We start from the raw sequence: 27,268 nt of genomic DNA, 5'->3' as shown, positions 1-27,268 counted from the left end.
ACCAGGCCCGTCGACGACCTCCGTCCTCGTCGGGACCATCGCCGAAGAAGGGACACACCGCGCCTCGCCTCGTCTCGGCTGGAACCGGCCGACCGAGAGCACTCTAATTACGGCTAATTTTGTTAATTACCGGCCCAGCGTCCTCTTCTCTTATTCTTATACCGCTATAATTCCAGGTCTCAAACTTTGTGTCTAGACTTTAAACAAGGTTTATACTCCCGCGGGTCCGCACCGCGTCCAGTATTCCCATATACACTCACGCTGCCTGATTCCTCCGCGAAGCTCAAGCTCGATGGTAGGCTTGGTTGTCGTAACCGGCGTTCTCTCGCGAACCGTACCATTCAATTACCCCGATCCAACGTTCGCATCAATTTTTTCACTACCGCGTCGACCTAGAAGCGAGGTAGCTGCGAAGCGTTGTCACATTCGCTCCTAAAATTTGAATCATCTCGATCCTCACTCGCCGTGCATTCGACGCTCGCGTGTTTTCATTCGTCGAAGATCAACGCGAAGAGGGATCATATCGTTTCGATCCTCGTCGAGGCTCGAGGCTTGCCGGATATCCGTTAGGTGAGGAAACGGGAAGAATGCTTTTCGAAGCGAGTTGGCGATGAGATGGATGAACTTTCACCGATTTTGACCAATTGCCGCAAGAGCAGGTTCCAGCTTTTCGGAGGGTCCGAGTGCACCAGCGGGGGTTGGATGGGGGTCGAGGTCGGCAATGAAACACCCGCCACCAGCCGGTCATTGTTATCCGTCGTGGGCTAGGTGTCAAAGGTCAGATTCCCGCCTCCCTTCCGCCTCCAAGTTTCACGCCGTAATCCGTTCCGATTCCCGAACAGCAGGCCGGTTCTTGTGTACGATCCGTTTACGGCAAGCCCTTTCGGAGCTACCTATGTCACTGTGTAAGCAGGATGACGTCGAAGACCAGGAGAGTTATTTACAACTCTTTGTTTACAATTTGCTGCAGCCCGCTGTTATATCCGCGTGTAAGAACGCACCGCGACTGACAAACGTCCAATTAAACCAGACCCGGCGCAATCCGCATCTCGAAATCGCATTCCTCGCCTCCCTGCAGCCGCTGGACCCGCCTGTCGGACATTGTCACCTTTGGAGCGAGTGAGAGGGGAATGCACTCACCGAACCAGCTTGCTGAGATGGGTACATCGGTCACTCCCAGAAATCTGAGACGCGTTAGTCACCCGGTATTGCCGTATATCCCATAAATGACGAGAACCACGTGTGAGGGGGGGAGAGAAGCCCGAAATGGTCAGGCTGACGAGTCTTCGATGAGGTGAAATTAGGTGAGTGTGAGAATACGAAAATTGGCGATGATAAATGAAATTTATGGAACAAGAGAAAAATGTTATCTAGGTGTATACTTCTTTCGCCGATACTGGAATCGAGAGGGAAATGAACACCCGAAGATCACACACTCCTCGAGTGTCTGTAATATCCTCCTCCGAGACGTTTTCACCTACTACAACGTCTGCACATGGTTACTCGGAAGAGTCAAGTTTCAGTCACTTCGAAATGATGATAAAACTCCATCCGATTAGCATATTCATTACAGGCGGCACACGGCACGGTTAGTGAAATTTCCATAATCGTAAGCAACGAATATCAGCTGCCCGTGCGTAAAGTCGCGCGAATGATTAAAGCGCGGATCATCTCGAATACCCCAGATCGTATGACATAATTTAAATGCCACAGAAACTCTGAATAATTAGTACCAACACGATAGGTGTGCCCTTATTTCAACCACGAAGGTCGGATGCGTGACCAGTGACGTCACTGAATCAGGAGATCTTGGACCACGTATTGCACGATGCGCAAAAGTTCATCGACACACTGCTCTGGCAGTCGGAATGAAATTCCCGGAGGTATAATAGGACTGTAGATAAAAAACACGCGTGTACTTAGGCGCGGTAACTCGATAGCTTACTTCTTCTTCCGCGAGATTTCGATCGCCGATGGCATGACCGACAACTCGAATGAAGCACACGATCAAGGATTCCGAGGTTTGGGAAAAGCTGCAATTATCGTAGCGTAAAACTCGTCAAAAATCACCCCATCGTCTGCGCGCGACGGGTGTTTGAAAAAAAAAAACTCACGGAGATTCCTCGCGCCGTGGCCGGATAACCGAGTGAATAAATTAAGACTGGGCGGGTGTGTGTGTGAATAAATAAGAGTCGCGTGTCAGCGCGGGATCGGCGTAGATAGACCGAGTTATACACGTGTCGTGGTGGGTGGTGATTAGATCGATAAGGTAATTACCGTTGACGCCATGCCGACCGGTTGACAGCGTACGACTCGTCGTCACCTGCACGTTTTCAGCAAGGTCGATACCTCCATACCTGCGGGATTTCCACGCTGCATATTGCATCGGTGGCGTCAACACACGCTGTGTGTTGTCTCGTTGCTCGCGTCGTCGACGTCGGCCCCAGAGGCGACGTCGAGGAGCTAAAGGACCCCTGCATCACGAACCCCCGGCCCCGATCGGGCCCCGGACTGCGGTGTAACGCGTACGTATAAGTGCAGTGATGAACGCTGCCATCCGTCTGCGGGCGGCACGAGTTCGTTTGATATAACACGAGTTAAAACAAGACCGTTATCTTCTCCTATCTCATGCAATATTGTTGTTACAGGTTCCGTGCACTATCACGTCTGTCATTAAGTGTGATTATATTACCCAAGCTGTTATATAGTAATCGTATAAATAATTGCAGCACGTTGCGGCTCCACCCGTGAATATTTTCAAATCTTTTTTATGGCAAAACTGTTATCGGGAAATTTTCTGCGGAACTTATAGTGACCTTGAAAACTCGTCGACGCAACTTTTCTCGAGTGTGTGATCTCGTTCCGATTTGGCTTCTTCCTTATACCTTATACGTCCAAAACTATAACTAATAAAAATTTAGCCTAAGATTTGACCAGACGTTGCAGCTATATGCAGAAAAGATAAAAATAAAAATCGGTTCGGTAGTTCTAGTGTTATAACCAAACATACGGTTAGACAGACATAGAGAGACGTTGGCTTTTGTAACGAGAGGCTCTCTTGAAAGGACCTGATCGACGATTGCAACTCGTCTAGTTCACACGCGTAACCAACTTGGTAAAAAAAAAAGTTACTAGCATGGTGGGCAGAGTGACCGGGCAATTTTTAATACTCTGGAAGTTACGGTTTATCAGTCACTTGTCTGCCAATCGATTCTAGGGACTTTGTTCTTGTCGGTGAAGGTTTGCTTTAGACTGCGAGAACGGATATCAGCCAATGAAAATTAAGGAAATTGAATCGCGCGGGCTACGAGCAAGTCTTTTCAAAAGAACCTTTCGGTATATCCCCGGCAATAACCACACGCGTGTACATTACAAAACAGTGCTCGACCCTAACCCCGGTTTACCTTACAGTTTAACGCTGAAGCAGGTCCGTATCAATGATTCAACTCTAATTTTGTCTCCACCCGTTTTTCCTCTCCCACCCCCACACCGTCCGTTTAATCTCGATCATCTATTTACAATTTCGGCTCACATTTACAACGTCTGTGGCTGGAGTAGATGGGAAAAGTTCAGTATATACAAATTACAAGTATAGAGCTACGGTTGGCCCAATTTATTTAATGAACCGTCATTCTCAATTATTCAATCATTCGAGACTCAGAAATTACTATTTTCAAACGATACGCGAATACTCGGGTTGCACAGTTGCAATCGTAAACAGCGTCGACATGTTTTCGTGGTTTGAGTAAATTTTTCTAAATCATTATTCGGTTTCAAAATTGTTGTTGTTTTTTTTTCCTGTAAGCATGGCTTCCGAAAGTCAAGTATAATTATTTCGAATAATCCATAGTCGGATGAAACTTGTGCAAAGTCACGGAGTCTGAGCTTCGACACTCGAGGGGTTGAGGAGTAGCTCTGTCGACTCACGATCCGAGCCGAGGGTCCCGGGAGCCAGCGAGACCCGAGGCATCGGGCGATAATTAAAAAATTACAGGAGGCGGGTTGTGTACCGTTCTTCCCATTGATGCGGCGCCAGAAAATAACGTCCGCAGAGGCGCCGCGTTGCCCATACAGTGCGGGGACCAGGTGCGAAATTAGCCGTCGCGACGTCGGACCTACAGCTTCAAAATAAGTGGCACAAAATGAGGATGGAATCAAGTTGAGGCATCTGGAATTCATAACGACACAGCCAGGGAAAGTGAAAACGACGCGGAGATAGGTACTCGGTTAAACGGCAAGCCAATTTTTATTACAATTACCGCTTAGAAATCGCATGAAATCGTTTGGTATCACCTGGAAATAGCTTGAAATTAAGTACAAAATGCTTGGCAGCGGTTGAAGCCACTTCAAAATCGTTTGAAACTATTTCTTTTAATCGTTTTGTAAGGACTTGAAATCACTTAAAACCATTTAGAAGTCGCTTGAAATTTCTTCAAATCAGTTTGGAATCGCTTGAAACCACGCTGAAATTGTTTGAACCAGCCACTTGTAATAATTTTGAAACCGCTTGAAGCCGTTCGACGTAACTTTAAATCCGTTCGAACTTGTTTCTCGCTTGATCCGCAAGCGAATGGTCCCTCGGAATATGATTTGAACAGCGTGGTTTGTAGATTCGATGCGACAGCCGGTGGCGTGCTGCGGATTTTTACGTCTTGAAATCTGCCTCGCGTTACGAGAAAAGAGATAATATTGTTCACATATCGGCGAGTGGAAAGGGGGGCAGTTATGCAGCGCGGTATTTGGCCGAGAGGCAACAACAGATCAATAAAAATTCGCAACTCCGGTATGTTTCAATAAACCTCGACCCCCGCCTTCCTTCCCTTCCGCGGATAAGATTTTGTCAATATTCAATGCCACCCCCGATGGCACTCAGGGCCCGTCTCCCGGGTCTCGGTGTTTCCACAAGTGTTTCAAAAGCAGAAGTTTTTTCGTGTCATCGCGCCCGGCCCGATTTAATCCGACGTCGCGTCGCGTCGCGTCGGGGACTCGAGGCGGGAATTCGCGTTTGTTAGCGCGGTGAGGGGAGGAGGGGGTGGACGGACGGACGGACGGACGGCCGGCGTCGCGACGCTCTTAGTTTGAGAAAAATCCGCGAGATGGGGACTTGGCCGTTACACCCACGATTTCCGAGTGCCAGCGGCAAGAAGGCGCGAAAGAAACGAGCCGGCGACGCAGGCTGCCGCCCTCGGCTCGGCCGGTACTCGGCGTCGCGACGCTTCGACGCCTCGGCCACCCCGAGTCGGAGAGTACGACGACGCCTCGAGTCGTGCGCTCCTTCGGCTCACTCGTAGGTAGGATAAACCTCGGATTTTATTCGCCGATTTGTCAAACCAGACCAACGCTAACTTCTTCTCGACCCAGCGATCCAGCGTTACCCTCTGCTAACCTCGAACTTAACCCCCGCCTACGCTTCCCTGGATTTTGTATTAACCCTTTTATTGGTTCATGGAAAATCACTGACACTCGATTGGATAGGGAGGACATGAATTTCGAGCAAAATCGTGTCAGAATGCGACTTTCTTGAAACTAAAAATCGTGAGATAAAAGATTTTCTGTAATCCTACGAACAAATGTGTTTCAGACGGTCAGGAACCGGACTAACTTCAGCCGGGTGAGAATCAAAAACTGCTATCGACACGTGAGTGAAGAGTCAAGTATCGACTTTTGGAAGAACCGAAGACCTAATTCTTAGAATTTTCAAGTATAGGAAGCCAAAATGTAGACTCATCAGAATAATTTATAATATATCAAGTTCAACCAATCTTAGCGATTATTCTATATTCTACCTCAATACGTTATGACTTTTCCATTCTCAGACTTTCTACATTCTGATACTCTGCGTGAAATGGATTTTCGCATCTTTGAAACATCGATCCTGTGAACCTTTTTGGAATGATGTTGAATTGTAATCTTATGTAATGCATAGTGTAAATAAACGCGAATTTATTTTTATAGCTCTGTTCTTGTCATTATGAACACAATGAAATCAATTGCAGGTATTTTTACGTATCCACATCAGGTATCAAGCTACTTGTGCAAAAACCACGCGAACTTGCATGGCAATTATTTTGATGAAAATTTTTCACTGAACCGTTGCATGAAAAGCCGTATATAAGTGAAATTTAAGTGGTAAAAACACGGAGAAAAATATTCGATTCACGAAAGATTTAAAACAGACGTTCCAACCAAATTGACCCTGCAGCGAGAAAAAGTTTTCCTTGACAATTTTTCCCGTATATTTTAAACCGCGGAGTGGTTTTTCTCCTCGGTATTTTTGGCGGGTATTCGGAGTTGAGTTTGAGACACGATTCCTCTCCATGGTGGAACTCCGTTGTCATGGGAATATAAAGGAGGAGAAATGTGTATGTATATAGGACGTTGGTTAAAGGTAGAGAAGGTGTCATCTCCTCCTCTTCCTCCAGTTCCTCCGCCTCCTCGTTCGTCTCTCTCGCAAGACGGGAACTCCGGCTCCTCTTCGAGGAGGACAAAGAGCCCCGCTCGAGCTGAGCTTCGAGCATAGCTAACTAGCTGAATCTGAATCAATACCGACTTCCGTCCCAGCCAACCAGCCTTAGCCAGCCAACAGCCAACGTTGGATTGCGATACGTTCGCGTCACGTTTCGACCGCAGAAAATATCGACAATGATTCCTCCGTATCGTTTTGTTAAAATAATTTTTTCAAATTTTGATTGGTTTTTTTTTTCTCATCAGTTTTCCTCACGTGCTTACCACTGAGACATATTTCTTGGCTTCGGTTACTTTGTAAACAGTCCTTCCCAGATACTGTTCCAATATTTTAAGGCAACCAAAAAACTGTACAGTTATACGTGAAAAATGAAAACGAGTTTTGTAGGCACGATCCAAAAATCTAGCATGAAATTAATATTCGTAGCGATATTCAATTCCGGTTAAAACAGTTGCTTGTATAAAATTTTCTTCAAATCCTGACCACATTTAAACACCGCTACCGAAACGACACCGATTTTACAAGAATTTTTCAGTATAATTATAAGAAATGAAATTTTTCTCAGGGCATTGCACAGACTCCGCGGTTCCTACAGTCTGTCGCCCCCGCCTCCGAGCATTCGAGCCCTAAAATTCCCCTCGAGAAGTTTATGGTCCTATGGCAGCGTCGGTTCGCTTTTAAAACATAAGGCTTATCTTTTAAGTAAAAAGCATGCCGCAGCTCCTTATTGCGGACGCTATTTTCCCCGCCACTAACGCCGGATGTTTGACGAAGATTTGCTTGCACCGCAGATTATTACGCGTCCGTGTGCGTGTATTTATTGCACCCTCCCCAAGAGAGTGCAGGAAGTGAGAGTCCGCGCGGGTAAATAATAATTAATAACTCAAATTCAATGGCACATGTAACTAAAATCGTGTCTCATTTTTCTTGGCTCCGCTTCGACTGATGCAGATATTGGTGGATTCCACGCTGCCAAAATTGTCAGAATTTCGTGGAATGAATATATAATAACGTTACATGCTCTGCACGAATTCCTCCTGAATTAGCGGTATTAGTCAACGAAGCGTAAGTAAAATAATAAAAATGAAAGGAAAGAAAACTAGAATCGCGGTTGAATCGTGTAGGTATTTAAGTAATTTATGATCAGGGACGTTTTTTTCTTTTTTTAGTCTCGTCTCGAGTGATTAATAACTGCAAGGTAAAAATTATATTATTCAATTACTGTACATTTCTTGACGTGTTTACGGTTTTTGTCGTTTCGTCAATGCGGGACTTCTCAGAACAAAAAGTGAAAAAAAAAAAAAAAAACGAACACTGACCATTAAACACAAAATTAGCACGAACGAATACTGGTAGTGACAAATTACGATTAAGTTCTCGCCGATTTTTTCTCTGTTTTCTGTCTCTTCCTTTTAGCTTCGCTCCTTTCCTCCGAAACATCGCGGATGATTATCTCTTACGTACAAGCATAAGCGGACGATTAAAATCTTTGATTCTGAAATAAGCCGTGACAAATAACATCGAAAACGATCGAAAAAATAAAATGCAACATCTCCATCTCGATGCATTAATTTTTCCCCTCAAATGCCGAAGGAAATAGGAGGAGGGGAATTCACCGAGTATATTTTTCCGAGTTTAGCGAAGTTCGATCATATGTGACTGGAGTGGGTGAATTTTCGCGATTTGCTACGTAACGCAGCGGAGACTTGCGCTGAAACTCTGTTAATACGCACGGACACATAGAAAACACCGGGGGCACCTAATTAGCTGGGGATATTTCTGTAGCGTGACGTCAGTTTCAGCTGGCCAGGGGCCAGCTTTGTACCAAACTATAAACCATATATTCTCACCCACGCGCGCCTGCAATTAGCATCCCAAACCGAACCAATCCGCTCTCAACCGCGACCGCCTGCAGGACGATCAAAGGGGCGAGCGGATATTTTCGCAACAAGATTGAGAATAAATAGTAGAAAGTAGAAACGAACAATGATCCGATTATACGCAATAGGAATTAGTAGCGATTAGTTATGAATTTCTCTTTTCCGAAACTAGAACATTTCAATTTGTTTGCTAAAGAGAATCGTAGATAATTGAGAAAAATTAGAGACTAATTTACAGTTTATGAGGTGGGATTTCTCAATGTTTATGTAACGATGCATTTTTAGGGAAACCAGTTAATTCGCAACCTTCTAGTTTTTTAAAATCAAACAGACCGTGTCATACAACATTAACTAAATCGTTTTTCGTAAATTTAACTCTGAAGTTGTTCCGAAGCTAGTCAACGGTGATTTTTTGTTTGACGGTTTTTAAATTAAAGGGACTCGTCAGTGAAAATCCAAACTTTCTTGACGATCACGGAATTCCTGCCTGTTTGGATTGATTACGTTCGGTCGGTTCATAGATATTGATGCAAATAACGTGTTAAATTGGTGTTCTGCGAAAAGTTCCTCACAAAAGTTTTTTGCTGAAATTTTCTCTCTTGGTCAAATTCTACAGGTTTCCTAATAACGCAATTCGGAATCTAATTTGCAGTCTGATAATCAATTAACAAATGATGCCGCTTATTGCCGTAAAAAAAAAAAAAATAAAAAAATTAAATGATGACGAAAAATATAATAAACACGTCAGAATATATTGTCTAAAATATTTCAGAAATTGAACATATACATTGGTTTGAAATACTGCATCGAAAGTTCAAATTTCACGTAAATCAAAAGGATATAAAACTTCATCGATGTTTTCCTTCAACGTTAGTGTTCAATTGTCATATATAATGTCATAATTCAGACCGGTAGTATAATTAAAAAATTCTCACTAATATGATGGAGAAAAAATCGGCGAAAAAGAAACTAGATAAAAAAAAAAAAAAAGGAACTGAATCGTCAACGGATGATTGAGAAATTTTCTCCATTTCGTTTTTTTTCTCTAAAATTTTGAATGATCGACGAGCCGTGTCGTGTCCACCGAATAGTTGCACACACCTCGGCGGTGATGATAGCTCGAGAGAGAAGGGAAGGAAGGAAGAGAGAAAGAGAGAGAAAGAGAAGGGGAAAAGAGTGTGTGGTGCGTGCACGTGTTGCGCGCAACCATGTCTTTTGGCACTGTGTATCAGATCAGCTGTGGGTCTCGTCTGTATAGGCAGTCACCGACCGACGGACCATCGACCATGGACCTACCTCAACGGGGAGACCGAGAGAGGAAGAGAGAGGGAGAGAGAGAGGGAGGAAGAGGGACTACTTTTCAATAGCTGAGGAGTTGCTGGTCTCGCTGTGCTGCTTCGTGAAATACGCTCAATTCGTCTTATTCCCGGAACGATTCTCCGAATCTTGCCCCATATCCGCGATTTTTTTTCGGCCCCGAACGAGGACCAAAATTAACAAATATTGTTTTCGCAGTGTTGGGGCTCTGTGGTTCAGAAATAAGCTCATTTATCCAGCCAGAAAATGAGTAGATTGACGTGAGATTTTATCTTGAAGATTTGAATTCGTTTTCAATTTTTCAATTTTTTGCAGCGCGGTGCCTTGCGCATACGTTTTCATCATAGAAGATTAAGGTTTTTTCTCAAGACGCGTAACACCGTAATCTAAACTTTGTTGAGAGGAATTTTTGATCAAATCGTTTTCAATCGTTTCAAAAACAGAAAACTCGATATTATCAAAATTTTACCAGAGTCCTCCCTTAAGTCTGAGCAAGATCGTTTTATTGAATAAAATTCTAACTTTATAAAACGAAGTTTAGATGCTAATTAGCCCTAAAATTTTCTGGTCGACCGAATAATTTTTCTATCACGCGCAATTCCCGTTGATTGTAAATCGAGAAACGAAGACGAGCACGCCGGTAGATTCGCTAATGCATGCGGGCGTTTCGCTAACCCTCGGGATAGAGATTCGCTCGCGTGCAAACCGCAAGGTACGTAAATAACCGCGGCGTTTACGCGCCAAAGTCAGCGCGATCCGCGGTCTCCGTGTTCCTGCGCGGTTGGTTTGAGCGTAATTAATCTTCGTTAAGTAAGTAAGTAAGTAAGTAAGCGGTAAGGCCGTCTCGCTTTAAGCGCGAGTGTGCATGGATTACACATTGACGCTGATACGTGAGAATATAACGGAGGAGGTGAGGCGAGGCGATACTCGCGCGCTTGCAGTCGGGCTCTGATTAAATCTGAGTAATTAAAGGAGTTAACCTCAAGTTAACTTGACTTAACGCAGTCACGCCCGCTTGGCTACCTCGCCTCGCTCCGTTATGCGTCTGCATTCGTAAGCCCCTCGGTCATTGTAACACACGCGGAAGATTCCGCAATCACTGTCAAGTTTTCTGCCGTTCCATACGAATTTTTGAGGGCGGTGTTGAAGCTCCGAATTTGAAAAGTTCCGATAACAACTAATTGCAAATTATTTGGTGGCGAAAATTGAAGGAAAGAAATCGAATTTTTGAGAAACAGCCAAGTTTCGAATCGTCCGAAACCCGATGGCTCAAGGATGCGAAATTCAAGTTACGATAGAGCAAAATTCCGAAAATTACAATATACTCACACAGCTTAGTTGTGTAAAAAATCGGAAAAACCAAAGTACATTTGTATAAGCTGTACGTGAAAAGCTGTGACATATGTAATTTTTGCAATTACGCTGTTTTTCATCGGAATGAAAAATAGGAACTGTTTTGTTTTAAAGATTTTTACTTCACGCACGTGGGAAGCGTAGAACTTTCATCTTCATGAAACTTCCTCATCATTGATAATATTGTAATATTTGTGGTCGTTTTATACAAGTACAATTTTCTTGCTTGCTTGTTCAAAATAAGAAATAGATCCTTAAGAAGAAAACATGTAGAAATATTCTTTCTTCACATTATATACTTCACTTATTTTTCTTTTCCAAAATGTTGATTAGAGCATTAAGAACAATTGGCTAGCAAGTATACGAAAATTCATTAAATTTCATCGATGTCTTTGAGAAAAACGTATGTCAAAATATCGCAAAAAAAAAAAAAAAAAATCGTTTCTTTCGCTGGTGTTGAAGTTAAGACAAGAATATTGCGTGCAAATCAAAGTTGTCCAAACAGCCACAACAGATTATACAGCTTACAGCGTTTAGCAGAATAGTTTAGGCTAAAGTATTTCGTACTCGTGTTAAGTTTGAAATAAAAAATTTACCGTCACATCATTCATTAAAATTTTAACGAATCCTCATCGCGAAATCAAGAAGAAACGTTCACTACCTCGTAAATCAACCCCCGTTAAGAAATTGAAACTCTTTTTCGATGTGGCTTTAATATTAGGTATAAGTTCTCAACCCGAGAGGGTGAGTGTTAAAAAGCCACGGATGATGCAAAAGCGGCTTATCTATAGGCGCATAATTAATCGCGCCCCGCAATGTTTTTAAAAGGATTCGGTCATTAATTGTCTCGCACAATTAACCCCCGGCAGCTAATCGTAAAATGGTTCTGCGAGCGTGGAAAGATTGCTGAGAAGCAGCTGGCGCATAATAATCAAGCTTACAAATGATCATCTTTTCAAACAGTTGTACGCTTTACGAAGGGTTGAAGATCAGTTCCTCCCTGTATTTTCCCCCTTTCATATAATAACCGCTCTTCTCTCTCTCTCTCTCTCTCTCGGTCTCTGTTTCGCGGGAGTTTGCAATGCCGCGGGATAATATTTGCCGGCAATTAACCGGGTGTTTGTAAACGAACCATTGAGGCCCCCTCGTTTTGCTCATTGTCTTTTGTCCGACGTTTCGCGGATGCCGGAGAGAGCTCGAACGTAGGGGTGGACCAGCGGCGACCCTCATTCTTTTCGTTTCTTAACAATTATCTTTACCCCGGGTAATCTCGCGGACGTAGCTCCTCTTTTCACCGCAGAGAAATACCCCTCTTCAACGTCTCGCTGCAAAAGGCCGAATGAGAGTAATAATAATAATAATATTTTATCCGCAACAAAGAACCGCCGCTGCCTCCGCCCGCTGTACCAACTTTCAGCCACCGTAATTAACGCGTTAATATTATCCTAAATACAAAAAGGGAGATGAGAAAAGGAAAAAGAAAAATAACCGTCGGCCCGCAGCACACCGGATGAGAAAAAATCTTAATTATTATATTTATTCTTACCCGCCTCTTCCTCCTCCTCACTTCCCCATTGAATGCCGGGGGAGAAGATTCTCTCTCTAATTTGGCTTGGTTATCAACAAAGAGAAAGAGAATTCAAATTGTGTATCGATATCGAGAGTCGTAATAATACGCTGCAGGGTTTATTAAGCCACGGACCGCGAGGCGTTGGGGGGGGGGGATGAAATTAACAAGAATCTAATTACATGAATTCTTGTAAGTAGAAGAAGTTAATTAAGCAATAAAAAATCACCGGAGAGAAAAGGGAGGTGAGATACCGACTTCCGTGGGGGTCGAGGAGTAAAATTAAAATAAACATCCCCTAAATGAGTCGCTGGATCCCTCGGCCAGCAGCCGTTAATTAATTCCTCCGTGGCGGAGGTTGTGAAACTGAAAGAAGGGGGAGGATGGGTCGGATTTGGCTGGTTGTGACTACCGGAGGGTGATAACAGTCGGCGAGGGCAAAGAGGTATTAAACACCGCCAACCAGCCACTGTCTCAGTCTTTAATTAGCCACCAAGTGCTGTCGGCGCGAGGGATCGAGGGTGCGGGACTCGGAAAGCAACAGGTGAGATGCAAAGCAAGGGTTATTTCGATCCCCGGGACGTACAGCCCCCGTCCCTGCCACTCGACACGTCGTACATGCATATTACATCGAGAATAACAACTAGCTGGATGAGTAATTACGTCTGGCATAGGAGAATCGGTGGATAGACGATTAACGCGGAAGAATTTGACGACGCTGAGAAAAATTTCATTTGTCACGGTAACTAGAAAAATTGAGTTTAAATCTTCGCAACAGTTGCAAGAAAATCTAGTAACCGCGATCGTAATGAGAAAGAATAGTAACGGGTACTAGACTTTCTGGTAACGGCTAGAAAAGTAACTTTCATTTTCTACCTAGAACTATATTTTTCGATTGTGGTAACGAATGAAAATAGTTAAGGATTGAGCGGTAACCGGAAGTAAAAATTTCTCTCAGTGTAGCATATTGCATGATGAGATGGTCGGCTGATTGCTTCTTTCGGATCACTTAGAATTTTTTATGCTGTTTTATTGACACTCGTATTATTCGATGATCGCTATTATATTTTCAAAACATCTAATCAAAGCTGTTCAAAGTTTTGTATACTCTACGATTGTTCCAGCTCAGTTTCCGAATTTTTTAAATTTGAGATCTGTAAAATGATCAACGTATACAAAATTCAAAAAACTCAGTTTTTTAATTCGTTGTCAGATCGTTACTCATAGGGGCTAGAATTAAAAATGAATTCGATCCAAGATTCTGAAAAGGTTGATTTTCAATTTGCTTGTACAAAATATTGAGACGTTATGTTTCAAAATCTATCAGCCTGTCTTTGAAAATTTTTTTTTTTGGCGATATAGTCTATTTAAAGAAGAATATACTCCGCAGTAAATAAATAAATCGTTTACAAGCTAAAAATTTCACAAGCTGCATTACTTAATTTAAAAAATCAACAATATTTCAACGAGTGTCTTATACAGGTATGCGGTTATTTGTGCAATAAATTATCGAAGATTCGATAATTCCATAAAGAGAGGATCATTTCAGAAATCGGGACCAGGGGTCGAGACCTGTTGATTGTCGTTTGCGAAAGGAGTAGATTGTGGAAAGCGACAGCGAAGGGGTTGCAGGCGCGATAAATATGCGAGGTTAAAATCAGCCCTCTCCTTCTCTTTCCTTCAAAAGGGGTGAAAGCTAATGAAAAGTAAATTAACGAGGAGCTGGTCTTAAGCGCGATAATTTGCGTTGACGGGGGCGTTCGACGTCCCGGGACCCTCGCTATTTAATTACGGTTAAAACATCCCTTAAATATTATCAGAAGGGGAGCGCTGACACGAAAGGGTTTAGCATTGAACGGGCAGAGATTCACCCTCGGTGAGGGGCGGAATTATTGCAGACGTAAAACGGCCGACGCAATGAGAGGGATGTGAAGTGAAGAAAAAAGAACGTAACGTATCCTCGATGCACATTCTTCGGCTAAAAATTCTTCGCTACGAAATTTATTGATAACCCAACCTTGACGTATGAGAATATGGCGAGTACTCGAAATCAATGAATAAACTTTTACGAGCAGGCACCTAACTTTTTTACACCTACGAGAGCAGGTTGATTTTTTTAGGTTAGCTTCGAATAACTGCTTTTCACCTGGCAAGGTTCGCAAATGACAAACGATAGCGTAATTTTTGTGTTTAAGCCTTGAGATTTGAAAAGTGGTCTCTAATCGCTGAAATTTGCTTTCGATACGGTGACTTTGAAATGGTCTTCAAGATTCTTCGGAAATTTGGTATCCATTAGAATCGATCATGGTTATAAAAAAAAACCTAATTAAAGAAATGCTGAAGTTCGATAAAATCATGAAACACGTACTGAAAAACAGAAAGCACCAAGGCAGCTAACAATAAGAATGTTTTCAATGTGAGAATACATGTTTAGGGACATAACGGACAGGGTCATAATGACGTGAATTTCAGGCTCGTCGAGAATGTCTGCTGAAATTGTGATAACTTAAACAGTAATTACAGATTATTTTTAAAACATGAAAGCTTGTAAGACGAAGCTAAAATTACTACCTTACGAAGAAGCAATCGTTTTTTCTTAGCGAATCGTCTCGCACGAATATCACCTGTTACAACCTGACTTGAAACAAAATCGCAAAAAGGATGACCACCCCCTTGATTCCGCATCGCACGCGACAACCCTCAGCAGTAAAACAGCTCCCCGTTTCTCGCCAGTTGGTTTTCCCCACCCCCAACTGTCCGCGAATAGAAGAAACCAGTGAAAAGCGTCGGTCCGTGTCCTGCGGGGTGTTTGAGATCCAAGGCACGATCGGGCGAATCAACAGACACAATTAATCGACGAAGGGAGAAAACGAGGAGAACAAATCCGGCGGCCGAAGCGCGAGATTCCCTTGGCGAAAAGCTCCGGGCGTCCCTCGCGGTATTTTTTATTTCCTTAAAAAAAAAAAGCCATTAAAAAAAAGAGAAAGAAACAAAAGCTCCATCCCTCCCAAAAATAAAAAAAAATAAATAAAACGACCATCGATGCACGGCCGCAAAAATCGTTCGATTCGGGTCGCCGTGTCAGCCTTTCGGGTTCGTTGGCACCGTTCGCACGAGGAGAGAGAGGCTCGATCTCCTCGTGTGTGGGAGCCGGAGGACGTATGCCGTAGGAGGAGGGAAAGGAGGGGTGGGAGGATGGCTGTCCTATCCGTCCGTGGCCGACGAGAAGAACGAGTTCAGGTCTGACCGTGACCTACCTCTTGCCTGACGTCATCGCTATGTGCTCTATGCGAGAACGAGAGCTTTTTACTTCGCTCCAAGGGACGATCGCCGTGAAACGAATCGCCCGTTTTAAGGATGAATGCGTGGTGAATGTGTATGGGGTTGGTTCGTGCGTAGACGTATCCGCAATTCGCGTTTCCGGTGAGATAAGAGAATGAGGACGACTTAACCCGTTCACTTTAAAATGAAAACGATTACTCAAAATGCCTTTATTTGATTGAAGAAACACTTTTTGGACATGTTTAAGATGTTGAGTTTTTTTTTTTTCAAGATTAGCGTTTTTCTCGCAATGTGAGAATAATTCTACAAAACAAATAGAAAGTTTTACCCCTGTTTCATGTACTTGGCAATTATTTGACACGCATGTGATATATGGAGAAAATCATAAAAAATGGCAGATCAAGATCGTACGCTATAGTGTAGAAAAAAGCGATTGGGTCAAGCTCAAAATTAGGATATTTTTTGGAATGTAGTGAAAAGATATGTTGAAAGTTTAAAGAGGTTGCAGTCTTTGCTAAAAATCAAGGATATTTGCCGTATTGTTGTTATATTACTGGTAGTTATTCACAAGGAAACAACATCGAAGTCAGAGACAACTTTGACGAGAAATTTATTCTCTAAAAGTGCTTTGAGCCACGTACGAATTTTTTTTTTTTTTCATAATGTTGAAAACACAACCGTCTCGGTTTTCAGTATCATTACGTAAAACATTTTTACAGAAGAATCTGTATCCAATCTTTTGCCCAGTTTGCACACAATGAAAATCCGGAAGATCCCTTCAGAAAAGACTCAGCGATGCTGACAATAATTGTGACCATATAAATCTACGACCTGCAGCTCTCTGGGTTTCTTTTTTACGTTTCGATCCTCAGTTTTGTTGAAAAAGGAAACGAGCTGTAAAAAGAAAAATGAAAAGAAAAACAACAGGAATTAAATAAAGATGCGATGATAATATAACGACGAGGCGAAATAAAATAAAAAAAAAAAAAGGACGACGCGAACGCGGAGGAATTAATTAGGACTGGGTAATCAAGAAGATAGCGTGTCCCAAAGTGGCGAGGAAAGAAGAAGAGGAGGAGAAAAGGGAGGGAAGGGAAGGGCGGGGAGGGGACGGGATCACGGCGACAACGACGACAAGAAAAAGGTGTCAGTTGCCCGCGGTATAAATACTCGATCCTGTTTAACACCAGTCGAACCAGACTCTTAACTACACCCCCTCCTCTTATCCTCTTCCCCCGTCCCCCGGTCCAAACCACTCAGCGAAAGCAGATGTCTACAGCTCTGCCTAAGTTTGCTAAATACCTGCAAGGATCTTCCGTCGGTCGGAAAGTTTCGAATAAAGCGTAAAGAATTTTCAAAATGTGAACACGGATTATTTCAGCACTCGGCCAGCCTCTTGGAATAAAAATTTCGATTTGGCTCCGATCAGCGTACGTCGTAGTGTACGATAAGATATTAAATTCCGCCAATTTTTAAGCCCTCGTGCGTTACCGTTTACGAGAATAGCTTTGATATTTTTAACATTGTTTGCTCTGGCTGAACGTGAAATCTGTTCCTGGGTAAATTTTTGGTAACTGCAAAAAAGGAAAAAAAAAAGAAAATAACACTCTTGTGCGTTTTTTTCTATACGTTCGGTTCTTTAGACGTGAAAGGGATGAGAATTGATTGTTTTCATTTTGTCCGTGTGAAAACGTAGATATAAAAATACATTGTCATAATGTTTAGAGTCGGGTTAAAATAAGATCGTAATTAAATCGGATTAAATATTTCAGGAATATAGAATACATATTTCGAAAATTCGATATTTCTGAAATATTTATACCAAATTGATTATGAACCTAATTCCAACCGATGCTAGAAATCTCTGGATAAGCTTGAAAATATATACTTTTTAACACACAAGACTTAAAACAATTGTTAAATACTTTGCATATACTTGATAACGGTACCAAAAACGTCGACAAGGATATATTTTTTTTTTTTAAATCCCTGAATACGTAATTAAAAATTAATTTGATATTCTGAAAGCTCGTACTTTTTCACACAAAAAATACATCAGACATCTTCTCCGCTGATTGGAGGTGATTAAAATTTGGAGGCAAAGGTTTGAATCAAAAATCTTCGTATACCTCTACACTGCAACATAACCACAGCATCCAAATTGCAGTCGGTTAAACCCCTAAAAAAAAAAAAAAAAAAAAAAAATCCTTACCCTGAAAATCTACTCTAAAGTCGGTGAATCCTTTTACTCGTCCTTTCTTTTCGGGATGGTGCAAACGCGGTGGAAAGGTGCAAATTACGAAATCGCGCGTATCGTTGAGCGATTCGTTATCCACGTTCACTCCGCAAGATAGCAATAACGGGGTGGAGTTGGGTGGTTGCCGGAGAAGGCGAGCGGTAGATGGGGGTGAGGGGGAGTCAGAAGCTCCGGGTTTTCTCTCCTTCGCATGAGTTATTAAGATTCTTGCGCGCATGCCCGCTGTTCTTTCATCGATTCATAAGAATATCCTTAGCTCGGCTGGCTATTCTCTCGAGGGGTTGGGGCCCTCCCGCAGTGCCGCATCCACCTGACCGTCTCGAGATCTCGTATTCAACGATTCCACCCCCCTCCCGCCCCGCGATATTATAATTTTTTCGTCTCGTTTTTTTTGTTAACTCCGCCCTTGGTTTGGTTTTTGCCTTTTCTGTCGAGAACAGTACGCGCGAAATTTGTATTAATTATACATTTTTTCACTCTTATTGCGCAATTAAAACATGCACCTACGTACCTGCTAGCAGAAAAAAAGAAAAAAAAAACAGATATTAGAAATAACGTTATACGACATTTTTTCGGACCGACTGGGGCCTCGAGGGCCCAAGGGCTTCAGGTTTCGACCTCTGAGTGGAAAAAGAAGCGCGTGACTTGAGACAGTGCAGAGAACCATACATCGGCGATTTATGATGTTTAAGAAAAGAGGACTCTGCAGTCCTCGCTAAGCTAGGTAGAAACTTCTAGGAACGAAAATTGAATGCTCTTTATGCAAGGGAGATAAGTTTATTTCCCCCAGAAAAAAGGCGAACCAATAAGAGTAAGAATTACTCTCTCTCGTGTCTCTTTGTGTCCGTAAGCAGGGCCTGCGTGCCACGTATTTGAAAAAATCTAGAGTCAGTTGGAACCAAACTAGTATCATGTTGACATCGATTATCCACGGCAAACACATCACGAAATAATATACTTTACACATTTTCTATGATATTTCCAATTGAATTCAGACACTCATTAAACATCGAAACACTAAAAATCTGTCAATTCCAAACACCAATTACTACAATGTGGTTTCAAATTTATTAAATACCAGTCTGCGTACTCAACGCTCAATCCGGCTGTTGTGTACAAAGTGATTTTTCAATTGTCGTTTTTTCTCGTTGAAACTTTTCAATCAATAACATCACCCCGTTATTGTCGCGTTCAATCCGTTCATCTCTTGGCACGCTACTGTCCGTGTTGTTCGTATCAGTATTTTCCATCCCCACAGTTCAGCTGATAGTGGAATATGTAAAAAGCGTTTAAATATCGTATAAGAACACGCCGACCATCGCGCAACTTTTCCCCTTCTTAAGCGAGATCAAAAAATGGGGGAAATGTGGATGGTTAATAAATGGATCGGGAAGGGAAGGGGGTAAATTACAGCCCGGTGATCTGTGCGTTTAATTAACCACAGAAAAGCTCGCCCTCGACTCTTATATAGAGTGAAAGCTATACTGAGATATAATCTAGCGGCCAAAAGTGTCGCGTATATACTTGGGGTGGGGGTTAATTTTCTCCGGATACACCCCTCCTCTAAAAAAACTTATAACGCGAGGTCTAGTTAGCCGTTCGGGCGCGGATGATATACCTCGCGAAGAGGTAAACAGGTAAAGTACAACCCACACCCATCCCCTTTTTTTATTCTTTCGCTCCAACCCCTTCAACCCCCGTTCACCGAGTTTTATCTCGCGGGTAGTGTAACCGAGTGCATTTGTTGTCTACGCGGAGTGATTAATCCGTCGCGTAAAACGGGGGCGCACAGGAGCGTTACTTCCGTTTCTTCATACTCGTTTATTATTCTCCGTCTTCGTTACCAATTCTTCTTCTTGTTTCTGATACTCTGTGTATTAGTCCCGGCTTGTTTTGATACATGTTTGATTGATTATCATTACTAGGTGTAACAAGCGATAACGATGTCATACAACAATGACGGTTACAGAAGCTTTTAGCGGGTGATAGTTGTAATAACGATTATTACCTCATGAATTATCTGTTAATTAATAACACACGTATGTCAATTTCGTGCGATGACATTGCCAATCGCTTGAAACACGGATACCCATCTATAATAATACGAATTGTTTCATCGGTATCTCGGAAAGTATCCACTCGTTATCTATTCCATCAGTTGCTATTTCTCGACAATAATAATAACGATATTCATATACCTGTATTTAATAACAATCACCGGGAGACGATGAAAGTGATAATGACACGTCACTGTGACAATGGCGACACAGAAGACGATAATGACGATCGGAGAGTCGTTTGCCATGGGTTCTATTTTATATAACTATACTATTATAATAATGGAAGAGTATTTTGCGGTGAGTGAAATTATAGGATAATTGCCAGGCTATTGTTGTTGCCGTCGATCGAGGTTGGCGGTAGGTGAGCATTGCACGGAAAACAGTGTTTCACGAGTTTTACATGACGTGTACACATGAGTTTTTGTTGACGAATTAACGCCGGTCGACTAATGACTCGGTATTGGTGTAATAAAGCCAGATACGTGTCACACTGGATTCCGTCTAATGTGTGGGTCACGCTTTACGCGTGTAATGGCATCGCTGAGGTATAAGGTAGGTACACGGTACCGACAAGTATACACGAGCGTGCGTGAGAGTGCGTGAGTCGGCGCACCGTGCTAACGATGAAACAGGAAATGCCTCATAACGCGAGAGCGACTTCCGCCAGTGAAACAATGCATCGGAATTGCCCCGCGCTATGATAGATCCGCCGTAATTTCATGACGAAGTCAACTTTTCTTCTTCGTCGCTGTACGCTTCTGTCCGTGTAACAATATGCATGTGCAAACACGTATTAACGTTGCAATGAAATTCGGTCTACGAGCCAGGATGATATTTCCGTCGGTGAGTGGTTCAAATTAAAAATACGACGCAGCTTCTCTCTCTCCCGTTAATCTGCGGTCGATTTTACGGTACCTTTTCTCCTACGTCCCGATCGACAAACGTTTACTTTGGACGGAGGGCGCGCGTTCTTATCGCGGACAAGTGATAACGGAATGCACGTGTTTGCGTAGGTAGTCAGGTACGGTATATTCAATCTTCTTCCAAGCTCGTCGACTTAAAGTAAGTAAAGATACCGATCTCGGAGGGTAAACTTACCGTGGAGCAGCGCCGGCATAGAGGAATTAACGATTTGGTGTCTTTCTGCAACAAAGAATCGAGAGAAGAAAATGGTTAAGATAAAACATTGAAAATTCAGCGCCAATTCCGAGACTCCCGTTTCCCGACATCGAAACACAGCGGTTGACAAAATCGCGTCAAAAAGTTGCACGCAACTCTTCACTTCTACAAATTCCATTGCAACACCATCGCTCGCGTCTGCAAAGTAAACTGACGAAAAACGCTTTCCATCAACGCGATACCGCGATGCAGAACGACAATTGTTACATACGGGGTAAAATTTGCGTCCCCGAGGTGTTTGCACGCGTCTATGTCTGTTTGGAAAAGAAGAGTTGTACAAACCGTTGCGTGGATAGGTGAAACCCAGCGGTGGTTATACGGGGCCGAGGACAGCGTGGTGTATGATTATGTTTTACTTTGGCCGGCTCGGGACGCGGAAGCTCTTCGGATAATTTCAGTAAATGGGGTACAATTATTCAGGGGGGCATGAGGGGGGGGGGGGGGGGGGTGGACTTGTGTGCGCCGAGTGAAGGGTGTCGTTGGCGGGCCATCCGTATCGATTCTGCTTATTGCTGTGCATACGTGTCGAGTCGCCAATAGCAAGAGCGCAAGTAGGATGGTCGAGGCTTGTGCTTTTTTCCCCCAACCACGTCCAGCGCTGCCATAAGCTGCGGGTGTACAAATATCGTCCCCGGGTAGATGTACTGACATGCCGGACTCGCTTCTCCGCGAAAATTACCCCCGGGAAAAATCACAAATAACACGTTTCCCGTCCTCCGCCACGAAACCTCCAACCGTCCTATCGCATGCAGGGTAGGAACGGTACACGATACTCGGGACATCCTTTCCATTTTGCCTTTCGCGTGTACACGCGCTCCTTCATCGAGAATCCGTCCTCGCGTCATATTTTTTACCTCCCCGAACTGGCCGAAGATGTCTATGTTCGTCCAATCGCCAAGTTTTTATTTAATTTACGAGGATCAGAGGAGAGGAGAACAGTTTTTGAGCCACGTTACGAGCTCATCTCTTAACTGAGTTATTTTCCTCTTCCAGATCAGTAAAACTTTTGCATTCCGATGGTAGATTCAATTTTTCTTTTTAATGAACACCACTTGAATAGATTACTTCCGTTCAGACGATAGCGGACTTTATTTATGTTCAAAATGTCAATTTAAGAGTGAAAACAAATTTATGGACTGACTTCACGACTGCGTTGTAAGAGAGTTTACGTGTACGCAACATATGGTCAGAGAAAAATAAAACTTCTTACTTCGATACTCCTTAATACAAGAAAGTCAAGAATTAGAGTCAGTTCCCATTAAATTTCATAACATTCCAAAAGTGTAAAAGAAACTTTTCACGCTCCCCTCAAGCTTCGCCTACTCATTGAAAATTGATTCTATCGAATTGAAAAAATGTCGATGTTCAATTGCAAACTTATTAATTCATAGATCAAACACAACTTTCATAAACAACAGATCGTCATTTTCACTGATCACTACCAACAAAACTCGACATATCCTATTATCGACATCGGTATCATTATTCCTCCCTATTTCCGTATTTACTTGAATTACTTATTCCCTGCACAAGTATAACACGCCCTGTATTCTCGAAAACAGGTGCAAGCCGTTGAGTTAACACAGCCGTACCAACAGATGGGTGTGCGGTGACCCTTGCGTATCCATACACATGTGCACAATTATCCCCATAGGTATAAGTACAAACGAAGTGGTGCTGTATGAAAGGGTGGCACTATCAGCCGGGGGGGAAGGGAGGGGATGATTACGACCAAGTAAGTGCCACAGTCCAGCCCCCCCCCCCTCCCTCCCCTCGTCCTCATCGCTCTCTCCTTCCTCGCCACTTTACTTTTACCCGGCTTTCATATTTCCATTTCATTTTCTCGTCTTTGTTTTGTCGTTCTAATTATATCTTTGCTCGCCTTTATCAGTGCACTTATACCCATAGTTCGAGTACTCTGTGCAAAGACTCGCGACTACCAACTCCCGTCATCCCCCGTCTCACGGATCAATAACTTTCAAACAGTTTCCCTCAGCCAAGAACACGGCTTGCTTATACGGTGAGGATTGTCGGGGGGAGGAGGGGGGCGTGTTGAACTCCGTAAACACGGTTCAAAATTGGGAAAACTGATTTCAAGAAACGCCCTCGGTTCCTTAATAAAATTGTACGATTTCATTTTGTTTGCACGATTTAACGAGGAGGTTGTATATTGTAAAACAGATATTGTTGGAGTTACGTGCAAAGTAAAAATAAAAATTCAGTGTAATCGACAGCAGTGTTACGACTCTCGTTTAAGCAGACTTTTTTCGGTGATGTTATATAAACTGAATGTATGGCTAAGGATATTTAAACTCCATCGTGTAGATTAAAGGTTTGGAAAAGAGGGAAAACCGTTTAAAAATTCTTCGTCGACGTAATTTGCGTCAATTACAGTTAATACGAATGAAACAACATTCCTGTTATGCAACGGAAATGAATCTGAGTAAGTTCAAATAACACAAACCAACAGTTTGAAAAAGGTTTCATAACTGGAACGTTTAATAAGATCGAACTATCGTGACGTTGGGTTTATTTTGCTCGCTGACTGATCTTCGACAAATCGTGTGAAAAACATTCAAGAAATTCTACTCTAATTAAACTGTCAAAAATCAACTTTTATCCTCTCCTATTCTGAGTATAATTTGTAAATTTATCTTACCGGCGATAACCGGATATATTAGCGGTAATCAAAATTGATCGAAAAAACATGATAATCGGAAACGAAACACCGGAATGAAATAATTTTTATCGTTTCAACCACAAAACCTTTTCCCCAAACAGTCTATACCTTGTCTTACGTTATTCATATTTCCTCGAATTAACTTTCGTCCAACAACGGTGATCCTAGTGTTCACCGTCATTGTCGCAAATAACATTTTTGAAGATATTTTCAACCCTTACTTTCCCTCCTCCGAACCTTCGATTCGGACAAGCGATGCTCATTCATCCTCGACGCTGGAGCTTAAACTAGACGTTTTTCCGGGCGTGCGAACAGCGTCCAGCCGGCAGTTCACCCCCATTCACCCCATCGCGGTGTAGCGAGCTAGGAATCGCGGATGTCCATGGCCTACCCCAAGAAACGCGGTTGGGCGGCGAGCGTGGCTCGACTCTTCGCTGTTTTCGCCTCGCCGAGGGCTCTCCGGGTTCACCAGAGATCGATATATCGATTGTTTGTCGTCGGCTGGTCTGGGAGGCGTCCGGGGGTGGCGGTCGTCGACCAGACTTTTGGGGGGACGAAGCGTCGCGACGCGACGAGACTCGAGGCGACTCGGAGGGCGCGGTTGAGAGTTTTCTTGCGGTGAAACTCCTGCGAGACGCGCGACACACGCTAGAAACCAGCACGTCGTCGCCGTCCTGCTTGGTCACTTGTTGCCGCAACGTGAGCCGCCCTTTCCTCAGCTCCCTTTCGAACTTCCTCGAACCTTACACCCCCTGTGTGTAGCTACACGAACAGATCACGCCCACGTGGCAAACTTTCCGACCGCGCATCGAATATTTCATGCAGTTTCATCAATCCTCTCTTTTTACCCTCGTAGAGAGAAAAAAAGTGGAATCGTTAGTCGAATTTTTAATAATGCGAACGCATCGTTCGACGAATTAAAAAATTCAGAAATCGTATGATACACCTGCGTGTAGAATCGTCGAAACGTAGAACAGTGAAATTGATTGATTTAGAAATGATAAATATTTTACTCGCTCTAGTAATGATGTACAAAGGTCGAAGTAAATATAGAAGTGCAGAATAATACAGAAATGTCGAAAATTCTATACGTTTCCACTTTCTTTATTTTCACCTTTTCTACTTTTCATTGTTTCGGCAAACGTACGCTTCATTTTAAATTATAACAGGAGTATAGATAGATATTACAAAGATCCTAGATCATCAACGTCAAAATTCTCCTACTCTTTATCTCCAATTGTCTGATATGAGAATTAGGTTTCGTTCTCAGAATCTCTAAATTAAAAAATCGTATGACTCAGATTTGTGCATCATAATCAAAACTCGATACTACAGTAATTCTAATTCACGATCTCTGTCTCATTTCTTCACACCGTTCCCCATATTCTGATCAGTCGCTTTAATCTTGTACCGATATCAGTCGAATTCGACCTCTTTCATATGAAAATAACAAAGCTGCGGAAGGAACGCGTTAAAAAAAAAGGGGCAAACTAATTATTAAAGTTAAAGAATACGTCATTCGGTCGTTCATGTGCGTTGAAGAATTGGATCGTGGCGCGATGTGTCGGTACAAACGAGAGGCAACGAAGAAAGAGAATGAGAAAGAGAGTATCGATATCAGGTTTTCCTAGTCAAATACAACTGGCCAAACAAAAGACACGAACGTCGATGAGGCAAAGGCGTGTACAGAGAGTCCGTAGCTCACGTTTACCTGAACGATGATGTCTCTAATACACGGCGATTCGGAATAAGCTTCGGCCCAACAAGCGGTCTCTCTCCTCAAAACGCCGCGAGAGGAGACTTTGTTAGTTCCGGGGCTCTCGGAAACCGGGGCCTTATCTCGGCAGGGCCTTAAATTATCGGTTAACGATATCGAGAGCCGCGTATGAGCTGGATAAGCGTACCCGTAGATAAGAGGTTAAACACCAGATAATTCCTGTCACGCCTCTCTCTCACCTTTCCCCCTGTACTTTTGCACCGAAGACGTCGCGACACCTTGAACTAGCCCTCGATGCTCCCGACTAGATATCTCTCCCCGTCAGTCGGGCTGTTTGCTCTTCTCGGTTATAGCCGATAACGGATAGCCGTTTTATCTCTGTGGATTCAAGCGTATGTACGTGGGGAATAAGAATACATTCCTGGAATGTCCGGATCGACGCTGCGCGATGAAGAAGGAGTGAAAAAAATAATAACACAAGCCTATGATCAACGGCCGGACAATCACAGCGGAATACTGACCAGCTCACCGCGAGATCTTACATCCGAAGCGCGCACTGCGGCATTGATACGGGTACATAAATAGAAGGCGTTGTCGGCTGTCTTGTCCCGGCTACCAGGACACCGGCAGTCCCTTCTCGCTGAGAAACTCATCCCGAGGTTTTATATTTTCACTAAAACGTTGGTCAACTCAAACAGGCCCCTTCCTCTCCCTCGGGATGCGACTGCCCTGCATCAGGATCATCGCCTCGTCCCCCCCTGCAGGTATACAGAAATTGTGTCCCCGTCGATTCTCGGGCTCCTTTACCGAAATTACCAACACCAGTCGACCGGTCCTCACACTGTCCAGGTGGCCGTTCACGCAGGGTGCGCCAGGCGTCGGGTCGCTTATGGAAAGCCATAAATCGAACGATTTTTTTCTCCTCATATGGAATAATTCAGAGTGCGATCCGTTTCTTTTAGCTCGATTTTCGACACGTTTACTCTCTCGGCTTGTATTTTTTTATTTTATTTCATTTTTTTCCAAGTTACTCCGCGGTTCGTTGATTTCGACCGTAGTAGAGACGCGTTGTAATTATGCGAGAAAACGCGCGTTTCGTCTTGTACGCACGGAAGAACGATGAGGCACCCTGTTTAAATGCCTGGGCACAGTTGGAGTCCGGTATTCTTCAGGTAAGGCGGAGAGTCCGTGAGAGGGATGGAGGACCCAGCGTCTGTCTGTCTCTGTGAGGATGGCACGCATATAGCGGAGATTTAGTGTAGATTTACTGGTCCGGGAGTCCGGCTCCTGCCCGAGTGACACCGGTTCGCATGCATCTCCATACATTAGGGAATAAAAATGAGCGGATGAAGAAGGGAGTCGGACGGATGACGAAGACGACGACGATTTTGATAACGGCAGAGGAAGGCGAAGGACATGAAAAAATTTCGAGATAAAGTTAAGAAATTAATAGGCAATCGGCTTCCACGAAATCTGTGCACCCCAGCCGTGATCTGCGGGGGTTCTCCGG

The 27,268-nt window shown here is 43.3% G+C and overlaps 1 protein-coding gene across 5 annotated transcripts in view; it reads right to left on the bottom strand.

Moving 5' to 3' along the window:
* LOC124300045 (zinc finger homeobox protein 3) overlaps window positions 1-27,268 on the bottom strand; it is a 207,356-nt gene that overhangs the window by 103,819 nt on the left and 76,269 nt on the right. For 3 of the 5 annotated variants that reach the window (XM_046753666.1, XM_046753663.1, XM_046753667.1), the window contains exon 3: window positions 21,281-21,325. The exons of the other annotated variants lie outside the window; for them this stretch is intronic. The gene's annotated coding sequence lies outside the window, so the exon portion shown is untranslated. The remainder of the gene's footprint in view (window positions 1-21,280; window positions 21,326-27,268) is intronic. 5 annotated transcript variants of the gene reach the window in all.

Source organism: Neodiprion virginianus, chromosome 3 (assembly GCF_021901495.1).
Source record: "Neodiprion virginianus isolate iyNeoVirg1 chromosome 3, iyNeoVirg1.1, whole genome shotgun sequence".
Taxonomy (NCBI): domain Eukaryota; kingdom Metazoa; phylum Arthropoda; class Insecta; order Hymenoptera; family Diprionidae; genus Neodiprion; species Neodiprion virginianus.
The sequence above is the reverse complement of the archived record's forward strand: the minus strand, read 5'-3'. Positions and strand labels throughout refer to the sequence as shown.